Below are 11,945 nucleotides of genomic sequence, written 5' to 3'. Positions count from 1 at the left end.
ACTATGAAATCCTTTATAGTTATAAAAATAGGAACCTTGCCCATTTGGTGGAATACTCTGCACATATTTGCCGTCAATGGCACCGAAGCAATGGGGAAAGTTCAATCTTGCTTCAAATTCCTTTGCTATATGTTTCCATTATTCTTGTGGCTTTGGAATCTAACAAAAATATTTTTTTAGGATTTCTCCGACACAGTTTCCAGTACAGAACTGCCACAGGAATCTCCAGTGGAGTTGCAACCGCTCTCACGGACGTCCACAAATCAAGTTACAAAACTGTTACATGACTCTCTATTGGAGTTGCAACCGCAATTGGATAAAAGTGAAATTCGAAAAATGCCAGAAATACTATAACCGTCCAAAGTGATAGTGTGAAATTAGAATCAAATGATTATGTATAAATCATATTGATAATAATTATAAATAGTAACTGTATTTTTTAAATAAACAGATTTGATAAGTTATATTATTTTTCTACAGTTGGTATGTTTTAATAAATATATTTTAAGACTACTGACAGTATTGTTGGTACTTTGGATCTTTTATTTATAGTAGAGGATCCAATATAATGTCGATCTGCACCGATCTGTTTAATAATGGATTAAAATTATTGGATATGTAATTTAGTATGGTAACAATTATAAAAAACAAGGGGTGCCCGATATAATTTTGTTCTGACTATAATTAACATGCATACATACATACATAATCGAAAACCTCTTATACCCGAAGGTGTCGAGGTGTACAAGCTCTCTTAAATTTTTTTCTACAAATGTACACCACTCTTTTCTGTCTCTAGCTAGTTCCTTCAGCTCACTCTATGTCTTCCCTCTTTCTTTGAGAATCTTGCTTATGCTATTGTTCAATGTTTTTCTTGGTCGTCCTGTACAGTGTATGCCAGTAGTACAGTCTCATTTACGCATTCAGTATTATTTTCTGTCATCCATGGTTGAAATTTAGCGTATTCCTTGTCATAGATACGTTTATTTGGTAATAGATTCTCAGTCGCTTTATTGGTTTTTTTCAGAATTATCGAATTTCTCTTGCATTCTGACTTTTTTGACAATTTCACATAGAAAAACTTTGTTTATGTTAATACCAAATTGCTAACCAACATCACTTTTCTAGCAACGGTACTAAATACCTGCTGCGATACAGTATTTCTTCTAATTTATTATATTATAAAATTAAAACTTTAACTGATGCAATGAACCGCTATGACACAAAATTTTATATTCACCACGTGCATAATTATGTAATTTATAAGCTTGTCGCCCTTAGGGTATAAACATATATTTAATGCCCTTGATACATAAATAACTATTTAATATATAAAAAAAGTAATTTTTTAATTATTCATTAATTATAGTCAAAACAAAATTATATCAGGCACCCTTTTTTTTATAATTTGTAAACATACTAAATTACATATCAAATAATTTTAATCCATTAAACAGACTATTAAAAGACTATTAGATTAAATTAGAGGAATTAGGGATGGTGCCAAAAGAATGTGCAGATAAAATTCGATTACGAAAACGTCAAGAATTACAGAAAATTGGATGCATATGCAGTAGTCATATAATATTAAAAGTAAATAATGTCACAAATGAGGTTTCTATGACATATTTCAAAACACATTATTATGGCTTGTTTTGGGCATGATATAGTGTTGAAACATATAGACCATTAGCACTAAAAACATAGGAATAAATCGACTTTTAAATACAGCACCTAGAGACTTTAAACTTTTCGTGTCTAGAAACGTGTCTATGGTCACGTCACCTTCTGGATGCACTACCTGGTGCCCAAGATCACTGCTAAGGCATGTTGTCTTCTGGAGTGTGGAGGATTTTTGAGCACCGGGGGTTATTTCCACCCATTTTTCTATAGTATACCTTTTTTCTGACACCATCCTAAACACAATACAAAAAGTTGCAAATCTCTAGGTGCTGTATTTAAAAATCGATTTATTTTGTGCTAAATGCCCTGCTCTAATATTCGCATTTGGAATTACTGCTAATAATATAATAAATCCCTTTTAATCATCATCATCCAGCCTCAAAAGTCCACTGCTGAACATAGGCCTCCTCCCCTCGTTTCCAACCCCATCTATCCTGCGCTGCCCTCATCCAGTTTTTATTTACCTTTCTTAAGTCGTCAGTCCATCTTGTAGGCTGTCGACCGACGCTTCTCTTGGCCTCCATTCCAATAACCTCTTCGTCCATCGCCCATCTGTCATTCTGGCTACGTGTCCTGCCCATCTCCACTTCAACCTGGCTATCCTCTCGATGACGTCAGTCACCTTTGTTCTTCTCCTGATTTCTTCGTTTCTGATTTTGTCTCGCAGAGTTATTCCTAACATTGACCGCTCCATTCTCTGCGTGACTCTTAGTTTGGTAGCCGAGGCTTTAGTTAAGGTAAGTGTTTCTGATCCGTACGTCAAGACTGGGAGGACGCACTGATCGAATACCTTTCTCTTTAGACATGTGGGTAACTCACTTTTAAAAGTTTCTCTCAGTTTTCCAAATGCTGCCCACCCAAGACCGATTCTTCTCTTCAGCTCATGAGTCTGGTTATCCCTGCCAATCGTAATTTCATGTCCCAGGTATTTATATCTATCTACGAGTTCTATTTCCTTCCCACCAATACTGATGTTCTGGTTGGGTACCAAATTTGTCATTATTTTTGTTTTTGAGATGTTTATATTTAAACCAACATTTTCTGTAGCTACAACGAGTTCTTGTACCATCTCTCTTGCCATACCTAGATCCTCAGCTACTATGACTATATCATCGGCGAAACGTAAGTTGTTTAGGTATTCTCCATCTATTTTTATTCCCTTTGTCATCCAATCCAAACTCTTGAAAGCATGTTCTAAGACCGTATTAAAAAGTTTAGGTGACATTGGGTCTCCTTGTCTAACCCCCCGTTCTATTTTTATGCGATTACTGTTAGTATGTAATTTGACAGTGGTTGTTGCCTGTAAGTATATTTTGTGTAATAATTTTGTATACCTATAATCTAGCCTGCATTCTTTAAGCGCCTGTAATATTTTACTAAGTTCAACTGTATCAAAGGCTTTATGAAAATCGATAAAAACTAGAACTAGGGGTTTATTGTATTCCAGTACTTTCTCTATCAGGGTTTTTATACTTTGTAGATGGTCAAACAAATGACCATCTACAAAATCCCTTTTAATGCACCAATTTAAATAAGACTCCTATTATCATTATAACAAACATCACAAGTTTTAAAAAAACAAAGCTAGAACAACCTTGGACAGTTTAAAAGTCTCTCTATATTCAGTAAATAAATAAAACAATTCACAAGTAACTTTAAAGGCAAAAAAGGCATAATATGCCTGTATATATTATATTATTTTATGAGATTTTATGATACACATATAGGTTAAGTCAGAAGGGAAATGTCAAAACAAAACTACAACTTCGGAATGGACTAAATACCTATTACCTATACTGTGTTTATCCGCGTCTTCCAAGACGCACACTGCGAAAACCTAATGCGCATGCGATCTCCCTCTGGGTACGTTCAGGATACGTTCAGGGCATGAAGCGCGAATAGGCCTATTAGGCGTTCACTCTAGTTTTTATGCGGTTCCTGCGCTAGCAGAAACTCCTGGCTGCTACGCAGTAGACTAGGGGAGAGATTAAGCCCCGTATTTATAGTCGGTACTCAAGACTGATCTCGAGATTGGTCTCAGCCAAGACGATCTTACGGCAACGTCGAGCTCAAGACCACGTTCTGTTTTATAAACGAGTCTTCGGCTAATCTCGGCCAAGATTGATCTCGAGGCTGGAAAATTATGGATTTTAAGCAATTTTGACATAGAACACCAACTAAAAACTGTCAATCGTCAAGTGAAATATCTGCAATGTTTTTATTTTTTATATTTAATTTGTTTTTTTGAAAATAGATTATTAAAATGTTTTCAGTTAAATAAAATTTATTTTATTGATTGAAAGTTTACATTTTTATTTTTTCTAAATCTTACATGCTATTTTTTCAAAGGTTAATGACCTCTCATAATTTGTTTCCATTATGAGATAAAGGATTTCTTTTCTTTGTGGTAAAGGATTGCATATTAAAGGAAAGTATAAATATATTCTTTGATATTACCCCAGTATAACAGAATACTGTGATATTACTTTATTCTTGGTTGGGAGTAATGGGGTTTAATGAAATATTCAAAGTTCTAAGAGAAACCACTGGGAGATATCATTTATTTCTTATGAGAGAAAGCAAAGCAAATAAAACTCTGGTACTTCCTAGTATTACCTGCCTTTTTATTAATGGTGTAAGCTTTCTTCTATGTTTATATTCTTCATCTGACTAACAACAAAGAAGAAACCATGACAGGTGGTACTTGGATAAAATGCAATTACTATTTTCATGGGAATAAGCCTCAATTTAAGTTTGAAATTAAATTTATTTAATGTTTAAATTCTTAAAGACAGATCACATGCTATAAATTTTTTGTGATGGATATTATTGAGTTGTTGATTTTATGTAATCGAATTAACTATATTTTAATAAAATCATCCCAGGACTGCAACTCATAACTATTGGTGATATTGTTTTAAAGACATCTACTCTAAAATGTATAAATATATGTCTGAATGAGTTAGATAAAATTAAATTATTAGAAGAAATTTTATCAAGCAACAACAATATTGATATAAAATATTAACAATCTTACCCAAATAACAGCAGAAAAGTAAATATAGCCTATCCATTTCTACTGGACATTAACGCTCCTCCTCCAATTCTACACTTCTATATCATCCAAATCTCCTTACTGCTTCGAACAACTCTTTTCATGGTCTTTCTCTTTTTTTTTCCTCCAAAAATAATCTCTTACATGTCGCTCTTACATTCAAGTAATGTTGACCTAGCCACCTGACTTTCCATATCTATTATTTTTTGCCAGTCCTAACTCAGAACCGCCAGCCCCTACCAGTACTATGTCTATTTTCATTTCATCTTTCTTATTCATTGGGTGCGTTCGGACAGCTGAGCCAGCAGTAGCTGTCAGACGTCACTGCTGGAAGTCAGCCGCTGAGAGATTTACTAAGCTTTCCCTATCACGGCTGAATACAACCACTCGGCCGATTTCTGCTTACAGCCAGCCACTATGGTCGTCCGAACGCACCCATTGTTTCAAGTGCCACAAGCATACAATGCCACTTGAAATAACTGCTTCATAATACATTTTTGCATTATAGTTGTCCTACATACATTTTTGACTTCAATCATATACCATCGATCTGCTTACTAGCTTACTCTTAGTAGTATCTTTTCTATTTATTTTTCTTCTTCCCATTTATCAATTATTGCCACTCCTAAATACTTGAATTTGTTGATATTTTCAATTTTGTATGCCTTTGTTCCTGTTTTTAGTGTGAAAAATTTATTCTGTTTCATCTCTCCACACATTTCAATACACTTAATATTTTATTTTTGTTTCATTTATAGACATGCAATTTTCTTGCTTCAACTCTCAAGTTTCTAAACAACTTCAGCTTTTTTTCTTGTTAAGAGGACTATGTCATCTGCATAAATAATGGTATACAGTGATGAGCGTGCTATTAACTGGCAAAATGACATAAAAGATGGAAACATATAGTATGTTGTGAAATAAAAGGAGATGAAACTAGTAGAGGTGTACAATTATCAATAGGAACCTATAAATTTACATTACATTACATAATTTCCCACCTTTAGACCTCTGTGACAGTTGTCATACTCCTGCCACACATCTAAAGGTGACAAACTATGTAATGTAAATTTATAGGTTCCTATAGATAATTTTACATCTCTTTTTATTTCACAACATATGTTTTCCATGTTTCGCGCTATTTTGCTGGTTATTAGAGTGCTCATCACAGTATTGCTGTTTACACACCTGGACCTCGGAGGTAATCTACACTATGTCGACATGGTGTTTTTTTATTAGTTGGATTATACACATTGGTTATATATTATCATTAAAATATAGTCATATTGTCTTTCAACTAATTATGGGATATATCAGATTTTTATTAACATCCTAAGTGCTCTAAACTTTGTTGCAAACACATGCTAAACACAGTTGCTCGAAATGACATAGTGTAGTTTACCTCCGAGGTCCAGATGTGTAATTAATTTTATATTTGGTAAGGAAAGGTTTGTCAAATAAATACTTATTTAAGAAGAGGGAAACTCATACTCATTTATTTTAAAATAAAATATACAAAAAACATATTAAGAAATAAAATAAAAAATATATCTAACATAATACAGATTCAATAATGTATTCTCAGAATAAATAAACAAATTCCAGTTGAACAAGAGAAAGACAGGTTACTATATATTTATATTCCAAAAATATATGGTGAAAGTACAATAGTAGAGTAGCAGTAGACAGGTAGGTAAAATAAATGATGATAAATTGATAAAGCACTGGAAACAACGATAAAGCACTAGAATCAGGCTAAATAGCATCTAAAATATGAAGACCAGAGGAGATAAAATTTTGAACTATACAGGGCATACCACGATCCATATACTTTCATCAAAATAGGACCACTGTCTAAGAGGAAGGATGGAAGCATATGAAATACTTTCCAAAATAAACACACAAATGTCAGCTGGACATATAACGAGAGAAAGACTATAGATTAGATATAAGGAACAAATAGAATAAGACATTGATATTTTAAAAATAAAAAATTGCAAGAACAAATCCTGAAATAGATTGGAATGGAGCTGTATTCCTCAAGAGACCAAAACTCGAACAAAAAGGGTTGTCGAACAATGATCATGATAACATTTTGAGAAATAATAGACAAAAAAATCAAACACAATAAGAGTAGGTATTCAATAATGTATTCTCATGCAAAATATTGTTGAAAAAAATGTCACCAAAAATTTAGAGATTGTTCCACATCATTAACATGTCTATTTACCACCAGATCATTATTTACCTAGATTGTAAGGTACTGCTGTAGCATATATTATTGCAAGACATGTATATAATTTGGTTTGTAGACCTTGTTGAAGACAAGGAAACTCTCTTTTCCAGGTTCCAAATAGCTTTTCTACATTTCTTGTTCTCACATGAGTACTATGGTAAAAATATCTTATTTTCTTGATCATTACCTAAAAAGATATTTATGTCTATTAAATAACCTACTATTTATTTAGCAATTATCAATAAATACCTGGCTGTAATACTGGGGTAAGTAGATAGTGTCTGCATGCATACCCACTACTGTCATCTATTCCTATTAATAATCCTGGAATTTCACTTCTTTCCATTTCACTCTTAATGCTCTTAGATCAAATATTGAATGACTTGATAAACTTGTTGTTGAACAGTAATATACATAATTCTCAGTTGAACAGTAATTTCTCTTCTAGTACCTACAAATTCATTTACATAATAAGAGCCCGAATAACATATATTGTATGTCTTTACAGTACCTGTACATTTTTGGAAAGTGGGCTTCCTCATAAAAACTGGTTATATTCCTATAAGTAGCATAAAACCTTTGTTGTTTAAGTTAATGTGCTAATTCGCTGATGAACTTCAATATTGTAATACTCCATTGTATTTTAGATTATATTTTTATCTTGAATATATCGCTTTTGTATACTTCCCGGGCGATTTTCTTCTCCAATATTATCAATAAACTCTAAAAATGCTTTTACTTCTTCATACATTTTTATTGTAATTAGAAAAACAAAAAATATATGTTGGAACTGAATTAAAAATATTCAAAATTCAAACAATAACAAACAAAGTTAGGTTAGAATCGCGGTCTTGAGGAAGGTCGATCGATGACTTGAGATTCGGCTGTCATTTTACACTTCCCAAGACAGCGTCGTGTCTCGAGATCGTTTTATAAAACAGAAATTTGGTTCAAGGTCGATCTTGAGCATCGACGCTGTCTTGAGACTCGACTATAAATACGGGCCTTAATGTCCAGCAAACGACGGCACTGTTGCCAGATTTACTTTTTTTCCCTTTAGCGGGAATTTTAAAATTAGCCTAATGCCACTTTGGTTCTGTTGGAAGCTGGAAGAGAGTTCTCTATTCTCAAATATTAATATAACCATAACCTTACTTTTACAAGTGATTAGGATTATTTTATTTTTTATTTACATGTAAATATTGAATCAAATATTATGTAGTGTGTCATAATAATTTAAAACTCGTGGTGCAGTCTTTTGAAAAAAAAATGAAGCTCAAGAAATATACTTATATTATGTACTTGTTTACAGTACAAATTATTTTTTAATGGCAATAGAGATTTACGATTTCAAAAGTGAAAATGTGTTGGATAGTATAGATGGACACTTTTTTATTTTAGTATTAAGTGGATATAATTTTCAGAATGTTAATAAAATATGTACTAGTATTAATTTGTATTAGTTTTAATATTAATTCTCATCATGTATCTGGCTAAATAGCTAAGCGCTAAAGCCACAAAATAAAAAAAAATTGAAAAAAAAACATTCTTAGTGGCGCAGCACCTTTACTTTACCTGGGAGCGAGGCGAGTTATTAATTCTATTTTCTTATTGCGGGCATTTTGTGACGTCCTAGGAAGTTATATAAATGACATCTTTAGGCTGTGAAATTTTAACCATAGAAAGACATCTTTATGGCATCATATTCAATTGGCGTCTGCATTACATCAGGATATTTGCTGGGTGTACACAACTAAACAACACTTTTTTGATTAAAAGATTTATTTCAAAATAAACAATTAAAATTAGATAATATTAACAAATATGATTTGCTACCTACAAATGTGTTAGTGCTAAAAATACATAAATCATGACATTACATATGTAACACATTAACCACCCAATTGAAAATGTTTGTTTTGGTCTTCAGGCTCCATAATATAAATATAATTATTATGGATACATAAGGTAATATACGAAATATAATATATATTTTAGTATAGCCCCCCTTCGGCAACAAGCTTTAAAATTTTCGGTGACCATGACGTATGGGTAGCGTCACGAAGGTTTTACCAAAGTTACTGATGACGCATAAGTTGTGTCAGTAGTACTGTGTAACTAAATAAATGATTTAAATATGTGGTACCAGCCAAGTGGCGTTTGTTCAAGATGGTCACTGAATGTGTTAATCTGGTCATGCACAGAGAGCTATACTATAATATATTATTGTTATATCTCATATTGCTCACTGTAGTAATGAGTGAGCCTGCATACACGGAACTATAATATATATTATGATATATATAACGATATGAGATATAATATAATATATTATAGTATAGCTCTCCATGTGTGCCAAGTTTTAAGCTTAACTGATAACAACTGATGGATACTCCTTTGTCCAAAATTTTATGGACATTTTATGATATTGGTATTAATTCCACAACCTTTCCTATAACAATACATTGTTGGATGTTATTGCAGTAGTTCTACTGGAAATACTTACTAAAATTGTATGTACCTGCATCACTTAGAATTCTACCCAAAAAGCTATTGATACTCTCTAAAACATCATTAATATATCTCTATACATAAGATTTTTTTCAGAATCAGATATTTTATTAAGATTTACTTGACATGCCCTATGCCAGGCACTTAAAACAGTCTATTAGGAACAGAACCCGTTACATTTGAGCAGGCATTGTAAAAGGTGTCAGTTATGTCTGATATGAAAACACTCAACTGTACATATAACACCATCACACACATATATTTAAAAAAAAACTTGGTAAATAAAAGTAGGTATCTTTTCTATTTGAAAATAAGAAAGCATTACGAAATCCATTCCTAAATTCATTTTTTACTAATACTGTCGTAAGTTCAAAGTCATAAGAAATGAGTTCATGAGTTCCATCTATTGCGATAAAAGATTTACCAAACTTAATTAACATTTCATTTTGGCACAGCATTCATGAAAATAAGACAAAAATCATAAATGTTAAATTCAGGATGAATATCCATTAGTATGCCCTGTTGTTTGTAAAATAATATTGGACATGACGTAGTCTGTAAGTATTCGACCCAAAAATGAACACTGGTTGCGTCATGTTTGTACCTATATCCATCTTTCAAATCAATGCCACAAGGGTGTTTAATGTTTGTGATATCTTTTCTTGTAAGTAAATCAATTATTTTTAATTCACTTCCTATGCTATCCTGAACAGTCTGAAGTGCACTAAAAAAGTAAAATATAGGTATATTAGGAGAATCAAAAACACTATGATAGTTTAAGATTGTAAACTGTAAATATTCATGATTAGTATTTAAAAAGTGGTTTAGTGGTAACAATTTTGTTTTAAAACATATTGTATATTAACTATTTAGATCGGAAATAAGCCACAATTAAATTGAAAAAAATTATTTTATTAACGTTTCGATGCCCAAATCGGGTGCTGTTGTCAAAATACAAAATATATTAATTAATTGTAAAAATGCCACAAGGAAATAGCTTCAGAACAACATATTGTATATGTGTAAATATTTAATATTTTACTTACATTTTTGAAAAAACTCTTCTGGTTTTGGTATATGTAAGTACTCTATATCATCCTCATGTCATAATGTGTTTTAAAATATGTTACTCCACAACAATCAGTTTCAATATTTTTAGATACTATTATTCTTCGACTAGTACAGGAAATAAACATTTTGCAGGATCCTTTAGATTAGATTTTAAAGCTCTTTCTCGATCTTGTTTTGTAGAATAATTTTTTGAGGATCGCATACATTCATAATAAGATGTTTCATGTTCTTGTAAGTACTCTTGTTTTCTTCCTGTGCCATCCACACAGTAAAATCTACAAAAACAACATAACAGGTGATTACATGGGCAGTTATACTACTTATTGCTTACTTTGTATCTACTCTATTATCTATAGTATTACCAAATACTCAACATCAACCTTAATACTTAAAAAATAAATAATAATGTGGAAGTTACAGCTACCTACCTAAAAGTTTTTGATTTGCAATTTTATCAACTGGAAAAGACTGTAACATAATGAGTTTTAAATTATGAAACAGTACAATATTATTTGTTTCAATATTTATATGTAAATAAAATACATTATAATCCTAACCACTCGTAAAAGTAAGGTTAAGATTTTTGAGTTGAGAAAACAGAACTGTCAAATTGAAAACCAAATTTTAAAATTCCCGCTAAAAGGAATCTGGCAACAGTGCCGTCGTTTGCTGGACATCTAGGGCCGGTACTTTATGTCCCGGTTAAACCTCGGTTAGCTAACCGGGGTTTAATCGGGACAGAAAAGTACCCCATAGGGCCTCTTGCGTTGTAATAAAAGCAATTATAATTATTATTATAATTATTTATGAATATAATAATAAGTATAATTGCGTTTATGTCTATGTTTTGCATATATTTCTGTCCCGATTAAACCTCGGTTAACTAACCGGCTGTTAACGGAGACATAAAGTACCGGCCCTTAATCTCTCCCGTAGACTAGGAGGAAAATGTAGGCTGTTGCAAGATTTAAAATATTCCGATAAAGAATACATTCCAAAACTATAATAAAATAATTATTATTATCGATTTTTTTTTTTCAGAAAGCTGAAAATTAAATTCATAAATGGTAAAATCCTTTATGTACACACTTTATAAAATTTGAAAAATAATATTTTCTAATTATTGATTGAATATATTCAAACAATTAATCACAAGGTCACAAGTAACTCTCTCAATTCTCTCTCTCATTTGGCAACAGTGAGTAGACTTGTATATTCCAAACCCCAAACCAAACATAAAACATAACCACATAACCTTATAAAAATTTCAGTTTTCAGTTGTTAAAAATGTTAACGCCCGGTTTCATAATCAGTTAAAGTGGACATTAAGTTTTAGGTTGGTACCCTTGTCAATGCAATTCATATGGGTAAATGTCAACGTTAAAGTGG

General features: G+C 31.9%; 1 long non-coding RNA gene across 1 annotated transcript; it reads right to left on the bottom strand.

The window, feature by feature from the left end:
- Positions 1 to 8,236: 8,236 nt before the first annotated feature.
- Positions 8,237 to 11,100, bottom strand: LOC126889716 (uncharacterized). The gene is made up of 3 exons (XR_007700142.1): positions 10,985 to 11,100; positions 10,532 to 10,831; positions 8,237 to 10,209 (listed from the first exon to the last, which is right to left on the bottom strand). It is a non-coding gene; the product is annotated as an uncharacterized LOC126889716 (long non-coding RNA).
- Positions 11,101 to 11,945: the final 845 nt, after the last annotated feature.

The sequence above is a fragment of the Diabrotica virgifera genome, chromosome 8 (genome assembly GCF_917563875.1).
Source record: "Diabrotica virgifera virgifera chromosome 8, PGI_DIABVI_V3a".
Lineage (NCBI taxonomy): Eukaryota > Metazoa > Arthropoda > Insecta > Coleoptera > Chrysomelidae > Diabrotica > Diabrotica virgifera.
This window is presented reverse-complemented; position numbering and strand designations above follow the sequence as displayed.